The 17,560-nt window shown below is 41.7% G+C and overlaps 1 long non-coding RNA gene across 2 annotated transcripts in view; it reads right to left on the bottom strand.

The window, feature by feature from the left end:
• The window catches only part of LOC103883131, a 35,959-nt gene that overhangs the window by 17,573 nt on the left and 826 nt on the right, over nucleotides 1–17,560 (bottom strand). The window contains exons 1-2 of one of the 2 annotated variants that reach the window (XR_002521128.2): nucleotides 17,425–17,465; nucleotides 16,692–16,778 (exon numbers count right to left, since the gene is read on the bottom strand). This is a non-coding gene — a long non-coding RNA (uncharacterized LOC103883131). Of the gene's footprint in view, nucleotides 1–16,691; nucleotides 16,779–17,424; nucleotides 17,466–17,560 lie in introns of those variants that run through there. The other variant, XR_002521129.2, reaches the window with a different exon arrangement.

The raw sequence follows: 17,560 nt of genomic DNA, 5'->3' as shown, positions 1-17,560 counted from the left end.
GGGTTTCACCATGTTGGCCAGGCTGATCTCAAACTCCTAACCTCAAGTGATCCACCTGCCTTGGCCTCCCAAAGTGCTGGTTTTACAGGCATGAGCCACCAGGCCTGGCCAACTAAATCAGTCTTTACTAGGAAGTGCACTAGCTGCTATTTTAAAAAATAAGTCATCCATTTGAATTACTATGTGATCATAAGAATAAGAATAACATTAAGAGAAAACACAGTCTCTGAGACAGAGTGAGCACTGGGCTGACTTCACTGTCCAACAGAGAATAGGATGTTGATCTAACAGAGAAGGGTTCAACTCTGGGATGGAGCCTCAGGGAATAGAGATGATACAGGCTCTTAGAGCCAAATCCACAAATGGTGCATAGTGTAATAGGTTTCCTGATTGGCTGAATCTAGATCATACAGTTGAATCACAGACTGCAGACAGCGACCATTTTACCATCAAGGTGTATTTCTGCTGGTTCTAGCAAGTATTTGGAGAAAAATTGTCCCTATTCTTTCTTATGTGGGGGTGGGAGATCCTTACTGCTTGTTATCTTGAAATTTTTCTTACCCTCCAAAGCTCAGAGTTCTGCAGATTCCCACTTTGAGGGTTCATCCATAAAGACAATGCTTTCTTATTTTTACTTGGCTGAGGCATTGGTTTGCATTCATCTGTAAAATGGGGCCAATAATATCTTCCTCAAAGAATTCTTAAGAGGATTATTCAGCTAATTCAATAAAGGAAGATAGAAGTGTATAGTCTACCTAATAAAGACCACTTAAATGTTACTGAAAATGATGCTGGGTGCGGTGGCTCATGCCTATAATCCCAGCACTTTGGGAGGCCGAGGCAGGTGGATCACCTGAGGTCAGGAGTTCAAGACCAGGCTGGCCAATATCGTGAAACCCTGTCTCTACTAAAAATACAAAAAATTAGCCAGGCATGGTGGTGCATGCCTGTAATGCCGTCTACTTGGGAGGCTGAGGCAGGAGAATTGCTTGAACCCAGGAGGCGGAGGTTGCAGTGAGCCAAGATCATGCCATTGCACCCCAGTCTGGGCAACAAGAGTGAAACTCTGTCTCAAAGAAAAAAAAAAAAATTACTGAAAATGGTGTTAGTTATTCAAATGGTAATATTCTTTTTTCAAAGACCAGAATGCCAGGCCCCGCTAAGTGGTGCTATGCCAGTACAGACTTTACCTACTTCTATATTGATTCTTTAAGATGGAACAAGAATGATATCTTGTGGATAGTCTTCCTGAACACATTTTTCCTCATTGTGTTAAATGAACTCATGCCTTCAGTATCACCAGATTCAAGGCCAAATTTGTGGGAATGAAATTCCTTAGGCAGTCATCTTGTGAGATAATGTCTTAGGATAGTGGAGTCAATAAAACACATAATTTGGTCAGAGCCCTAGGTTCTTTTCAGCATCTCACCTTGATTTCTTTCTTTTTTCTTTTCCTAAAAGACAGAGTCTCCCTCTGTCACCCAGGCTGAAGTGCAATGGTACCATCTCAGCTCATTTCAACCTCTACCTCCCAGACTCAGGTGATCCTCCCACCTCAGCCTCCTGGGTAGCTGGGATTATAGGCACACACCACCACGCATAGCTAATTTTTGTATTTTTAGTAGAGATGGGTTTCCCCATGTTGCCCAGGTTGATCTCAAACTCCTGGGCCCAAGTGATTCTCCTGCCTTGGATTCCCAAAGTGGTGAGATTACAGGCATGAGCCACCATGCTGGGACACACCTTGATTTCTTACAAGCTATGTGATCTTAGGAGGTTTATTAACTTCTCAGAGCCTCGATTTCCTCATCTGTAAGACAGCAGTGATAATATTAGCTTTTTAGACTAATTATAAGGACTAGGATAGAAAGGTTTCATCAAAACTGTAAACTCCTGTATAAACTGAGTAATGATGCTATGGACTGAATGTTTGTGTCATTCACATGCTGTAGTCCTAATTCCTAATGTGATGGTGTTTGAAGAAGGGGCCTTTGAGAGGTAATTAGGTTTAGATGAGGTTGTGAGGGTAGAGCCCTCATCACGGGATTAGCACTGTTTTAAGAAGACACAGGATAAAGCTAGCTTCCATCCTCGTTGTGTGGATACAACACAAAGAGCTGTCTACAAACCAGTAAGTGGGCCCTCACCAGACACTGGATCTGCCAACACCTTGATCTTGGATTTCCCAGCCTCCAGAACTGTGGGAAAGAAATGTTGTTTAAGACAGTGGCACCCAACTTTTTTGGCACCAAGGACCAGTTTTGTGGAAGACAGTTTTTTTCATGGAATATGGGGGGGAAGGGGGGATGGTTTGGAATGAAACTTTCACCTTGCATCATCAGGCATCGGTTAGATTCCCATAAGAGACACTCAACCTAGATCCCTTGTGCAGTTCACAATAGGGTTCATGCTCCTATGAGAATCTAATGCTGCTGCTGATGTCTCAGGAGGAGAAGCTCAGGCAGTAATGCTCACTTGCCTGCCACTCACCTCCTGCCATGTGACCCGGCTCCTAACAGGCCATGGACCAGGGTTTAAGTCATCCAATATATGGTAATTTTGGTATAGCAGCCAAAACTAAGATAAATTATTGTTGCATATACAATAATAACATCAGTTTGATATACAATAATGATAATAAATTGGGCCTAGCTTTCCATAGAAACACAGTCATATTATCCTACCTCTTTGCAGTAAGTTGATCATACGCACTTTGATGGAGCTCAACATAGTAAGGTGTTATGGGAATCAAAACACAAATGTAAAAAAATGAGCAAATGACCATTATGAGGTTTAAAACCATAACATGGCTGAGCATGGTGGCTCATGCCTATAATCCCAGAACTTTGGGAGGCCGAGGCTGGAGGATGACTTGTGCTCAGGAGTTCAAGACCAGCCTGGGCAACATAGCAAGACCTTGCCTCTACTAAAAATAAAAAAATTAGTTGCACGTGGTGGCACATGCCTGTAGTCCCAGCTACTTGGGAGCCTGAGGTAAGAGCATTGCTTGAGCCAGAGAGGCCAAAGCTGCAATGAGCCATGATTGTGCCATTGTACTCCACTCTGTCTAATCTGGGCAAAAGACCAAGACCCTATCTCAAAATAATAATAATAAAACCATAACAATTGGCATATTTTTCATATTGTCATCTCTCTAATCAACCAGAAAAGAGTACATTAATCAAATGCGTGAATGCAGTATCCCTACTTAGTTAAAACTAAAGGCATTCTGTTACTGCTATGTCAATGCCATTCTAAATGAAATATTTTTAGGCTGGGCACGGTGACTCACACCTGTAGTCCCAGCACTTTGGCAGGCCAAGGCAGGTGGATCACCTGAGCTCAGGAGTTCGAGATCAGCCTGGCCAAGATGGCAAAACCCTGTCTGTACTAAAAATACAAAAATTAGCCGAGCGTGGTGATAGGCGCCTATAATCCCAGCTACTCAGGAGGCTGAGGTTGGGAGGCCTGCCTCGACCTCCCAAAGTGCTGGGAGGCAGAGGTTGCCATGAGCCAAGATTGCACCACTGCACTCCAGTCTGGGTGACAGAGCGAGACTCCATCTCAAAAAAAAGAAAAAAAGAAATATTTTAAAAGAGAAATACAGATACATACATAAGATTTTATGTGAGGTAAGCCCAAGTAAATTATCTAAAAACAAGTAAAATAAACATGTTATTAAATTTAATACTTTATGAATACTGGTTTTAAAGAAAGATTTCTAGGTAGAGTTGTAGATGAGAAAGCATTTACTTTCCCTGTATGTATATGTATGTGTGTGCATATACACATATGTACGTGTATATGGCATATATTTCCCAAAGGAATTTCTATTTATTTGCTGCTAATTAAAGAAACATTTTGCTTTGTCATTCCCCTCATCTCTTTATTTTTAATGTGGAGAAAGAATTTCATGAATCATTCAAACTCTCTTTTTATGCCTGAGAAAGGTTCTGCTTATGTTAGAAGCTGAATGATTTGAGACAAAGTGACAGGCCTACTTTTTGTATGTCTTTTAATATTCTTGGTGGTTAATGTCTAGAAGCAAAAACTGTGTGCACAGACATTGCAGCCTGATCCTCCCTGAAGGAAAATCCTAATCACCAACTTCAAAAGCAGCTTTACTAATGACGGGAACAACTTGCAATCTGCAGCCATTATGTTTTACTTGAAACCAGATTTCCTTACAACTCACAAGTACAAAGAATCAATCTCAATGCCCTGAAGACTCTTCAGGCTGTTACTCAGTGATTAATCATCAGGAGGGAAAAAACACTATTTTCAACTTAATCGGCTGGAGGGCAACCTATAGACATTAAAAAAAAAAAAAAATTTACAGCCCACTAATGAACAGCTATGCAAGAAATGCACACATTGAAAACACTATATACTCTATAAGGAATGTATAATGCAGAACACTGCTTAATTCCCACAAAACCTTTCTGGTCTTACTTGTTTGTTCTATCTTTTCAGTTTCTATCTGCTGCCTCAATGAGGTAAAGAACCTCTAGGCAAAAGCTATTGAAATACTTTCTAAACCTTGTGCCACATTTTTCAGGCTGAATCATAAATACTGGTGCTGGCAAAGTGGTTACCATGGAACAAGGGGGATTTTTAGGTTGTCTTTCCACACCTTTTATTAGTATTGTTATAAAGCTTTGGGGGATCGTTATAGTTTGTCTGTGTCACTAGCTTTTATTATATTTCAAAATGCAATTGAGAAACTCTCTCCTTACCAATACTTAAATAGAATCTCTGGTTCAGAGGCTATTGTTTTTTATATATATAATATATATATATTTTTTGAGACGGAGTCTTGCACTGTCACCTGGACTGGTGTGCAGTGGTACGATCTCGGCTCACTGCAACCTCTGCCTCCCAGGTTCAAGCGATTCTCCTGCCTCAGCCTCCTTAGTAGCTAGGATTACAGGCACCTGCCACCACACTCAGCTAATCTTTTTTTTTTTTTTTTTTTGTATTTTTTGGTAGAGACGAGGTTTCACTATGTTGGCCAGGCTGGTCTTGAACTCCTGAACTCGTGATTCACCTGCCTCGGCCTCCCAAAGTGCTGGGATTACAGGCGTGAGCCACTGCACCACATTCCTGTATCTATGAGGGTCCTGGCAGAAAACAGAATCGCATACGAAGAGTTTAACTGGAGCTGACGAGATCATTTACAGGGATGTGGGCATGGTAAGGCATATTCATAAGGGGTTAAGGAAACACCCAGGATTAACAGGGTGGCTGTCACTATCCTGGCCCTGAAGGCAAGGGCAGGAAACAGTATTGTGAGCCCTGTGAGAGCTGGAGCTGAGAGAACTGTCGTCCTATGCAGAGGAAGACATAGCCCCTGAGGCAGGGAAGAAACAGGAAGAAGTACCTCAGTCTCTGGCTTCTGCCCTCCATCCCCTGTGAGTGCCTCCCACTGGATAAACCCCAAGGGAAGCTGGAGGCAGGGAACCCAGACTACACTGTCAGTAGGCTCAGCTCCCATTCGGAGCACAGATCAGGTTACAGAGGGACCGGGAATGAGCTGGGGGAGCAGGAAGGCAAACAGAATAATCAGAACAAACCTTTAAAGGGCCACGTGTCTAGTGATTCTCAGACCTGTTCGGGTGGCAAAGCATGTGAAGATCAGCTGATTCCTACACAACACCTTCAGTCTAACCAACTTTAACTGCCTGCCTACTACATGCTAGGCCCTCCTAGAGGCAGGTGAATTGGGAGATGCATAAAGCATCATTTCTTGTCTCAGGGGAACCAATAGCCTAAGCCAAGAGATAGTCTAGTAAGAAGATCATTTCAATATAATGTGGCATGTACAAACTGATGCATGTGTGTGGCCATCTATTGTAGCGTTGCCTTTGATAGCAAGAAATTAGAAATAAACTAATTGCCCATCAATTGGGGATTGGTTAAACAAAGAATGGGGCGTCAATTCAGTGGAATCCTATATAATTGTATATTTAAAATGAAGAAGATCTTTATGATTGTCCCATGTTATGGAATTCTCTCTGAGATATATTGTTTTAAAAAACAAGAGCTGCATGTTTTTTAATGGTATGATACCATTCGTGTAAAAGGAAGGAAGGAAAAAAGGAAAGGAAGGAAGGAAGGAAGGAAGGAAGGAAGGAAGGAAGGAAGGAAGGAAGGAAGGAAGGAAGGCAAGCCAAAGAATTTTAGGATGTACACATAAATTTGTGAGATATTCTGGTGAATCTCTGGAAGGATCCTTACGTAAGTGGTAATGGTGGTTGCCTCTGTGTAAGGGGAAAAGCTGGCCAGGGGACAGGGTAAAAAGAAAGTACATTATCATTTACTCTCTTGAGCCTTTTTAATTTTGAACCACATGAATGTATTATGAATAAAAATAAACGAATGAAAATTTAAAAATCAAAACAATATGATAACGGCACAGGGCATACAGGAGCCCACAGGAGGGATCTGTAGCTTGGCGTTGGGGTCAGCCTAGGCCTTCTGGTGAATGTGCTGCCGAAACTGAATCTCAAAGGAAGAGCAGAGCTTGGCAAGAAAAGAGCCTTGAGCTAGCAGAGATGGTTTGAGCAAAGGCAAAGAGGCTGAAGCTGTGGAGAGGTGTACCTTGGAGTATAAGAGGCTGTGCACGACTAGAGCCCCCCAAAAAAGCCAAATGGAGAGTGACCGGAGATGGGGCAGGAAGCTGGCAAGGCCAGGTTATGGAAACCTGATGGCCCCTGATAGAGAATTTGAGTTTTGACTGGACACAGTGGCTCATGCCTGTAATCCCAGCTACTTTGAAAGCTAAGGCAGGTGAATTGCTTGAACTTGGGAGGTGGAGGTTGCAATGAGCTGTGATCGTGCCACTACACTCCAGCCTGAGCAACAGAGCAAGACTGTCTCAAAAAAAAAAAAAAAAAAAAAAAAAAAGAGTTTTAGTTTTATCCTGAAGAGAATGAAAAGTTACTGTAAACTCTTGGGATCAGGATGGGTTTAAGGATGTGAGACTGGAAACACCAATATATTTAATTGCATCAGATGAACCGGGAACAATTGGTCCAGCAGGAAATCCAATTGATACAAATTGACAACAAACAAAAGATGGTTTCCTAATAACATTTGGTAATGTTTTAAAATATTAAACTACCAAGACTTGCTTACTCTGGGTTCATGCATTTTGACATGGTTCAGAATAGAGTTCCTGGAGAAACATTTTATCCATTAGCTTAATATCTGGATTGGGAAACAGACCTCGGGGCAGGGCACATTGTTAACACAACATTACTTTTCTGAGGGGCACAAGATGAGATCCACAGATCTCGTCCAACTCACACCCCCTGGCCACCAGACCAGACTCTGACTCAGAAGTGGTTGGAGTAGGGAACGTCTCATCCCTGAACAAACCCCCTGTCCTCCAGGGCTTATAGCTTTTCCTCCTCCAACTGAAAGAGAGTGGATAGTGAAGCATCGTTGGATTTAGAGACACAACTTTAGTTTCTCGTCTTAGATTTCTCCCTTACTAATTATATAAACTTGGGCAAGCACTTAGAGCTCTGATTTCCATATCTACAAAATGGAGATGTTGATACCTGTTTTTTCTATCTCACGAATACATAGATATATAAAGAAACCTAGATAATATATGTGAATGTGCTTTAAGAACAATAAAGCATAAAATAAACTTGACATTTTAAAAGTAAATAAATAACTAATAATGACTCTTTCCCAGACACAAAACAGACTGTCGAGTCTGGGCGTGGTGTCTCACGCCTATAATCCCAGCACTTTGGGAGGCCAAGGCAGGAGGATCGCTTGAGCCCTGGATTTCCAGACCAGCCTGGGCAGCATCATGAGACCTAGCCTCTACAAAACAAACAAACAAACAAGACAGATGATTAAACTTATAAGCCCTGACTTATTAAGTCATCAATTAACAACCAAAACCAGAAAAACACAAAAACAAAACAAAATATCATCTCCAATGAACTTCCTTTATTCATGGCAAGATCCGTGTTCAACACATTATATATTCCGTAGAATACCATAGACTAACAATGTTTCATATAGACCAACAGAACTTTAAGGTTTATGTCTAGTTATGACATTTATTCAAGCACAGGAGCTTAGGTATTAAAACTTACTTATAAATATTTAGCCCATATTTAGTATAAATATTTACTCAAGTAAGAGTACTAGTAGTAGCGTAAGGGAGTAAAACATAATGGGAGAAAAGAAATGAGTTTTAGAGTCAGAAAGTCCTCGATTAGGTTCACAGCTCAAACTTTTACTTATTTTATGCGTTGGGCGAGCGGCCTGATGCCCCTGAACTTCGGTTTTCTCATCATTATAAGGTGAATAGACAAATACCACCACTGGGCCATAACTGTGTTCTCCTCCCTTCTGTATCTACTTAGGGAGAAAGAGTAAGCTCATGAAACCTTGTTTTCTAAGTGCCTCCACTTAGAAATGCATAAAGGAATATAGTGTACTTACTATATTATTATCCTGTGACTATATATTGTGTTATAATGCAGCATTGAACTCAAATTACTTGTAGTGAAAGAGGCTTTTCCTGCCCCCTCTGTAACAGAGTGTCTGCATCCTTTATTCTTCTTTATTTTTCCTCATAGCCCTCATCATTACCTGTTATGTTTGCTTCTTTGTCAGTGACTGCCCCTCCCTAGTAGATGCTGAGTTTCATGACAGTAGGGGTCCTGTCTGCTGTTCAGTGTTATAGTAATAGCAAGTAAAACAGTGCCTGTACCTAGTAGGGGTTATATAGATCTCAATACGAATGAACAAAGAGGCAAAAGGGCTCATACCATTGTAAAATCTCTATAGAATACAGGTGTACGAATTGATGAGAATCACAGAAATCATGATTGTTAGTGCAGAATGTATTTCTTGCTTTCTGGGAGAACAGACTCCTAGCTTGGTCCCAGTGAATAGGAGCCACAGGGATGCAGGGAGTACTATTAGAAGACTAAACCTTGGCCGGGCTTTTTTATTTATTTATTTATTTATTTATTTCAAGACAGAGTCTCGCTCTGTTGCCTAGGCTGGAGTGCAGTGGCGTGATCTTGGCTAACTGCAACCTCCATCTCCTGGGTTCAAGCAATTCTCCTGCCTCAGCCTCCCGAGTAGCTGGGACTACAGGTGCATGCCACCACGCCTGGCTAATTTTTTGTATTTTTAGTAGAGACGGGGTTTCACCATGTTGGCCAGGCTGGTCTTGAACTCCTGACCTCAAGTGATTCGCTCACCTTGGCCTCCCAAAGTGCTGAGATTACAGGCGTGAGCCACCGTGCCCCAGCTAGCTGGGGCTTTGAGACCTATCTAAACTCCATGCAAGCCATACTCGTCTTGAAGAAAGACACCAAACTCACACATTCATTCACCCGTTCAATGACTTCTGAGCTCCCCGCTGATACTGGGCACACAAGGGAAGATGAAACAGGTGTGGTCTCCACCTTCACAGAACTCACAGCTCATCAACCTCATGGCTAATAGGCAGACAGTAAAAATGAATAAATCCACAAACAGATATAAAATTGCTATTTTTGAAAAGTACAATAAAGGAAAAGAGGGCGTATGAGGGCGTATATGAGACAATAACGAGGAATATCTTTTTTTTTTTTTTTGAGACAGAGTCTCATTCTGTCACCCAGGCTGGAGTGCAGTGGCACAGTCTTGGCTCACTGCAACCTCTGCCTCCCAGATTCAAGTGATTCTCCTGCCTCATCCTCCTGAGTAGCAGGGACTACAGACGCCTGCCACCACACCCAGCTAATTTTTTCTTTTTTTTTTTGTATTTTTAGTAGAGACAGGATTTCACTGTGTTAACCAGGATGGTCTCAATCTCCTGACCGTGTGATCCGCCTGCCTTGGCCTTTCAAAGGGCTGGGATTACAGGCGTGAGCCACCGCGCCAGGCCGAAGGATGTCATTTCTACTGGGGATGTCGTAAGGTAGGTTTTCTAGAAGCAGAATCTGAGGTGGGCATTTTCATGCAGTGATTCATGAAGGGCATGCTCTCCGGAGAAACTTGTAAGGGAGTGAGGGCAGCAGGATAGGGCAGGAGAAGAACGTGAGCAATGTTGTGGTTTCAAGAGAACTCTAGACTCAGCCTGACCCCACAGGGAGTTCTGGAGCAGGAATTGCAGGGCCAAGTCTATCCACTCAGACACAAGGGGGCTGAATGGTTTTACCCCACATCTGTCGATAATTGGCTCAGAAGAGCCACCTTAGAAGAAACTTCCAGGAATCTTTCAGCAAGGCAGTTCCCATCAATCAAAATCTCCGCTCTGAAGAAAACTGCAAGTGTGCAAGTGTCAGTGGCTCACAGCAGCCATACCTGCCCTGCTTGAGGGGCACTAACTGGGTACACATAGTGTAGATGGGCCATTCGGAGTATCTGCTACAGAGTATGTGCAGAGGCTTCTCTGTAGAAGTTATTTTGAGCTAAGATTTGAAGGATGAGTAGGGGGTAGGCAAAGAGGAGTATTCCAGGCTCAGAGAACAACATGTGCACAGATGAAGAAAAACAAACAAAAAAAATCAGCAAGGCTAAAAAATCATGAGATATGGGAAAAACAGGTCAAGATTATTTTGAGGCCAGGTGCGGTGGCTCATGCCTGTAATCCCAGCACTTTGGGAGGCTGAGGCAGGCGGATCACGAGGTCAGGAGATGTCTTAGATGGGAAAAAACTTTTATTTTTGGCAGGAAATGGTAAGAATTTCTATTTATACTCCTTTGATATGCACAGTATAGACTTAGAACCTGATATTGTTTTTTTTTTTTTTTTTTCTTTTCTGTCTATCCCTGTGTAGTTGGTAGGGCATATTGAAAGAGACTGACAATAAAAGCAAGGTAACAGAACAGCCACTCTGCAACAGCCTGCCACATTTCCGGGCTTTTTTTTTTTTTTGAGATGGAGTCTTGCACTGTTGCCCAGGCTGGAGTGCAGTGGTGTGATCTCAGCTCACTGCAACTTCTGTCACCTGGGTTCAAGTGATTCTCATGCCTCAGCCTCCCGAGTGGCTGGGATACAGGTGCGTGCCACCACATCCGGCTAATTTTTTTGTATTTTTAGTGGAGATGGGGTTTCACCATGTTGACCAGGCTGGTCTTGAACTCCTGGCCTTAAGTGATCCGCCCCCCTCAGGTTCCCAAAGTGCTGGGATTGCAGGCATGAGCCACTGCACCCAGCCACTTTTGGAGATTAAATGAGGTATTTGTCTACATTGCTGCATTATAAATTAACATGAGCCTAGTGGCTTACAGCAATACTTTCATTATTGCACAGTTTTCATGGGTCAAGAGTCCGAGAATGGGTCCTTTGCTCAGGGTCTCACAAAGCTGCAATCAATGCATCAGCCAGGGCTGGGGTCTTATCTAAGGTTTGGGGTCCTCTTCAAAGTTCACAAAGCTGTTGGAAGAATTCATTTCCTGGCAGCTATAGAACTCTTGGTGGCTTGCTTCTTTAAGGCCAGCAGGGAGAATCTCTTACCTCTAGCTGCTCTAACAAAGGTTCACCTGAGTAGGTAAAGTCCACCCAGGATAACCTCCTAGTTGATTAAATTAAAGTCAATTGATTAGGAGCTTTGCTGACATCTGAAAAATCCCTTCACCTTTGCCATATAGTGTAACCTAATCATAGGAATGAGATTCCATAGGGAGGGGATTATAAAGGGGCTTGGATTATTGGGGGGACATCTTAGAATTCTGCCTATCACAAACTAAAACTAAAAAGAGATCAATAATAGAAGAGTTTCATGCCACCCTATAGATTTGGTGGGAATTAAAAAAAAATACTTTTACCATTAAATTTCTACCACAAGATAAGAGCTCTCCACCCAAAACTGGTGAAATCAGTCAGGAGTGAAAGGGGGAGGATGCATAAAGGTGATCCAGGCAGATAGATAATAGAACTGAGTAGACTAGCTTTTCTCCCTGGAAGTCAATACTAAAACAATGCTCTAGGTTACTTAATTGGAAAATCACCATCCCTGCATTTTCTGAATCTCCTATTATTTTTTCAGATACCAGACAACTGAGCAGATGTTGGAAATAAGTTCAGTTTACTTCTGTTAAGAATCTTATATTCATCTCAATAATAGCATTTTGGGACCCAAGCAATTTGGTATTCTTGAAAATTTGTGTTGAGATCTTTATTAAAGCTTTCCCTCATGCAATTAGAACCTGGACTCTGTTCCCTTTCCCCCACTTCCACCTTACCAAGCCTCTTGCTAAAGGTACCCCTGGAGACATCTAGAGCAAGACATTTGTCTAGAAGGTCCTGCTGGTCTCCACAACAGATACACAGACTCTCCAGGAAGGTTTGTGGAGTGAATGGAAGTCAGGGCAGAAACTCTCAGTACACATCAACCCAGTGTCAATCCAGGAGCATGAAAGAGATGAATTCTGGAGAACAAAATGGGGAAGCAATTCATGATTCAACCATGCCAGAAAGACCAGTGAGCACAGAAAGAGCCTCACAATTTGGAATCATCATAGACCATGGAGAAATGAAGTTGACGAAGATAAAAAATCAGGTTTCACTGGTATCATACAGGCTGGGCTTAGTTTCCTATAAAGAGATACAGTGGCTTGCATGGGGATAAGTGGGAGTTTTAAAGAATTCCTTGATTATATAATAGTTGGTTCCTAATAGGCACAAAGCAGAAGCTTGAAGGATGTGAAGTTGTTTGCACAAAGTGCTCATATTTTCTTCTGCTTCTGTCCTCAGGGACAAATCGGCTAGCCAATAACACATATACACACGCGGGGAGGGGCATATACACTCACTCAAACTCAGAAACATTCAGAACATTAAAAAGTGCACAAGAAGGTCAGGTGCAGTGTCTCACACCTGTAATCCCAGCACTTTGGGAGGCTGAGGCATGTGGATCGGTTGAGTCCAGAAGTTTGAGACCAGCCTGCACAACATGGCAAAACCCTGTTTCTACAAAAAATACAAAAGATCAACCAGATGTGGTGGTGCACACCTGCAATCCCAGCTACTGAGGTGGGAGGATCGCTTGAACCTGGGAGGCGGAGGTTGCAGTGAGCTGTGATCATGCCACTGCACTCCAGCCTGGGTAACAGAGTGAGACCCCATCTCAAAAAAAAAAAGAAAAAAAAAGAAAAAAACAGTGCACAAGAAGGATTTTGACAAAAGGCATATGGGGGCCATAGGCCACATTCCCAGGGATTAACTGTAGTCTCAGTTCCCATGGTGATTATACATTCAACTCAGGGACTGCTTCCTACTCAGTGTAACCTCCATTAAGAGGCAGGAGACAAAAAGGAATAAAGCTGAAGCACTTCAATGACACCAGACTGTGCACAAAGGCTGCCAGCACCACAGCGAGACTCAGGGAGCCACTCAAACTGTCACATTACACATCTCATAGCACACTAATCGCTCCCTCATCACCAGCAACCATTGTGGAAAAGGCTGGATCAGAAACGCTTTATGAAACATGCAAAGATTTTTTTTGCTCCAATTCATCTGAAGTTCCCTTTATTATGTTATTAGTTATGGCCAGATGAACAATTCTGAGATTCTTTCCTATTTCAATTTGTGTAAGAGCCCTTGTGATGTGTGTGTGTGTGTGTGTGTGTGTGTACTTGAATGCATGACTATAATACATAATGGTCAACAGATAGAAAGCAGTATTCTTCTCCCACTGTCCCCTTCCCATAAAAAGAAAAAGGTTTTGGAAATGTAACCTTGTTTTTTCTTTTAATTAAATTTTTTGTTTCGAGATAATTGTAGGTCCACCTGCAGTTGTAAGAAATAATCCAGAGAGATCTCATATGCTTTTCATCCAGTTTGCCCCAGTGATAACATCTTGCATGAATAGAAACAATATTACAACCAGGAAACTGATGTTGATACAATACACTGAACTTATTCATATTTTACCAGTTTTATGTGCGTTCATTTGTGTGTATTTAACGCTATGCAATTTTATCATGTGTACATTCGTGTAACCAGAAGCACAGTTGAGATAGAGAATGCTCCCATCGCTTCAAGAACCTCTTATGCCATCCTTTCACAGCCATACTCATCTCCCTCTTGTCCCTGCCCTTCTCCCCTCCCCAATCCAACCCTTGGGGATGACTAGTCTATTCTCCATCTCTATAATTCTGCCATTTCAGGAATGTTATAGAAATGGAATCATATAGTATATAACCTTTTGGTATTGTCATAATTCCCTTAAGGCCCATTCAAGTTGTTACATTTATCAGTAGTTCATTCCTTTTGAGAGCTGAGTAGTATTCCATGGTAAGAATGTACCACAGTTTGTTTAACCATTCACCTGTTGAAGGATATTTACATTATTTCCAATTTTTGGCTATCACAAGTAAAGCTGTTATGAATATACATGTAGATGTTTTTGTGTGAACTTCAGTTTTCATCTTTCTGGGATAAATGGCCAGGAGTTCAATTACTGGGTTGTATAGTAAGTGGCTGTACTACTCTAGAATTTTATATTCCCACTAGTAATGTATGAGTGATCTTGTTTTTCTACATCCTTGCCAGCATGTGGTGTTATTGCTGTTTTTCACTTGAGCCATTCTGCTATGTGTGTAGTGATATCTCATCATTTTAATTTGCATTTTGTAATGATTGATGATATTGGACATCTTTTCATGTGCTTATCTGCCATCTGTATTTCTTCTTCAGTGAAATGTCTGTTCATGTCTTTTGCCCATTTTTTTTTCCACTGTTTTTGAGAGGTTTTTTTGGCATAATTTAGACACAGGTCCTTTGTTGAATATGTGGTTTGCAAATATTTTCTCCCAGTCTGTAGTTTGTCTTTTCATCCTCTTAACAGCATCTTTTTTAGAGCAAAAGCTTTTAATCTGGTTTTTTTTGAGATGGAGTCTTGCTCTGTTACCAGGTTGGAGTGCAGTGGCATGATCTCGGCTCACTGCAACCTCCGCCTCCCAGGTTCAAGCGATTCTTTTGCCTCAGCCTCTCGAGTAGCTGGGACTACAGGCATGTGCCACCATGCCCAGCTAATTTTTGTATTTTTAGTAGAGACGGGGTTTCACCATGTTGGCCAGGATGGTCTCAATCTCTTGACCTCAGGTGATCTGCCCACCTTGGCCTCCCAAAGTGCTGGGATTACAGGTGTAAGCCACTGCGCCTAGCCTTAATCTTGTTTTAAGGATTATATTTTTGATATCAGGTCTAAAAACTCCTTGTCTATCCTGATATCACAAATATTTTATCCTATGTGTTTTTCTAAAAGTATTATAGTTTTACGTCACATATTTACATCCATGATTCATTTTGAGTTAATTTTTGTATAAAGTGTGAGGTTCAGGTTCACTGGGGAGCGGGGAGCGGTGGATATGAACATCTAAGTGTTCTAGCAGCATTTGTTGAAAGGCTATTCTTTCAAAGCAATCTATTGAATTGCTTCTGCACCTTTGCCAAAAATTAGTAGGGCATGTTTGTGTAGGCCTACTTCTGTCTTGAGATAATCACAAAAAAAGTAGAGGAAAATGACAAAGCCTTAAGCAGTTAGAGAGATGCTAATAAATATGAAGGACAGATAAAGTCATTCAGCATAAGAAGAGCTGCAGTCCTTGAAAAGATAACATACTGAATGGAATGCCAGAAGATGTATTCAAAGAGACTTTCTCTAAAATGAAGGAAGAAGGGAACATGCAGAATGAAAACATATTATGTTTTTGAAAATTGTGATAAAAATCATGACACAAAAATTACTCAACATTAAGATATAGCCTAGTTGTTATTGAACTTCAAGAATAAAATAATTTTTTAGGTTTTTAGGCAGATGAAACAGGTCACATTTAAGGGTGGTAAAAAAAGAAAAAATCTGGCTAGCCTCAGACTTCTCCAAAACATTTAATTCAGGAACATAATGGAGTAATGTTTATAAAATTCTGAGAAAATGAAACTGTGACCCAGCAATATTAAGTCCAGACAAAAATGTTATTCAAGTATAAAGATAAAAGCAGACATCCTCAAACATGAAAGAATTAAAGGAATATGACATCTGTGATGAAAATTTCCAAACAACAAAATAGCAACGGCTCTTTGCCAATAAAATCCAGTCAGTTAAGAAATTATTTAAAATAGGCCAGGCACAGTGGCTCACGCCTGTAATCCCAGCACTTTGGGAGGCTGAGGTGGGCGGATCACTTGAGGTCAGGAGTTCAAGACCAGCCTGGTCAACTTGGTGAAACCCCGTCTCTACTAAAAATACAAAAATTAGCTGGGTGTGGTGGTGGGCACCTGTAATGCCAGCTACTCAGGTGGCTGAGGCAGGGTAATTGCTAGAACCCTGGAGGCGCAGGTTGCAGTGAGCTGAGATTGCACCATTTCACTCCAGCCTGGGCAACAAGAGTGAAACTCCGTCTCAAAAAAAAAAAAAAAAAAAAAGAAATGGACACTGTTGTGGGTGTAGGGCTATTTTGTCAGTAGTCAGAGTACTTTGATTTCTGGCTCTACTCTGGTGCACTTAATTTCCGTAGGCTTTATGTTCTAAGATATTGACTATAACTAATGACTAATAAATTAATACAATGTATATTAGAATTGAATACAAGTTCTTGCTAAAACTTCCTAGGTGTTTCCTGTGATTATACCTAAATGTTTTTGTATATATGTATGCATGTTTGTATTTATTTACAGTTAACACACGTTTGTTTTAGAAACATGAGGGAATTACCTTGGTCGTCCTTTATTACATTACATCATGTGTCTCGTGGGCTGAAACTGTGAATCATAGCAGCCGGGTAGGTGGAGGGAGATGAGTCTGAAAAGATAGATGGGAGTCAGATCATGAAGGGCCCCACCTGCCATGCTAAGGACCCTTTACTTTATTGTGACCAAGGGCCCCCTGGTGGATTCTTCACAATGGGACTGCTGTAATAGTTGCATTTCTAAAAGATCCCATAGGTAGTAATGTGAAAAAACTGACAATGGACCCGGAGTAGATTGAAGGGCAGGAAAGGGGTGTATCAGTTGAATGTGGAAGATGGAAAAAGAGAGGTGCTTCTGGGTGGTTTGGATTTTTGGGTGAATGGAGGTATGATTGGCTGTTTAGCATTGCAAATATGGGAAGAGATTCAGGGGCCACAGCGAATTCCCTTTTGGACAAGTTGATATTGAGGTTCCAATGGGATATTCAAGTGTAGTTTCCTAGTAGTTGATTGTTAAATGGGCCTGGAGCTCAACAGAAAGGCCTGGGTTGGGCAGACAGGTCCTGAAGTGGAGGGAAAAGCCCAGAGGGAGACTGTTCAGTAGAAGAGGACTCGAGTCCTGGCAAACGCCAACTTTTAGGGCAAAATGTAGTGTTTCACAGCACAGTCTTTGGAGTTTACCTATTACTAGCAGGGTAACCTGGGGCAAGTTATTTGACTTCAGTGTCTTAATTGCAAAATGAGCACAACAGCACCTACCTGAGTTAGAAAAACATTTGCAATTTTTAGTTCCTTGAGAGATCTGTGGGCTGGAAGCAGTGGCTCACGCCTGTAATCCTAGCACTTCAGGAGGCCGAGGTGGGCAGATCACCTGAGGTTAGGAGTTCGAAACCAG

Source organism: Papio anubis, chromosome 4 (genome assembly GCF_008728515.1).
Source record: "Papio anubis isolate 15944 chromosome 4, Panubis1.0, whole genome shotgun sequence".
Taxonomy (NCBI): domain Eukaryota; kingdom Metazoa; phylum Chordata; class Mammalia; order Primates; family Cercopithecidae; genus Papio; species Papio anubis.
The sequence above is the reverse complement of the archived record's forward strand: the minus strand, read 5'-3'. Positions and strand labels throughout refer to the sequence as shown.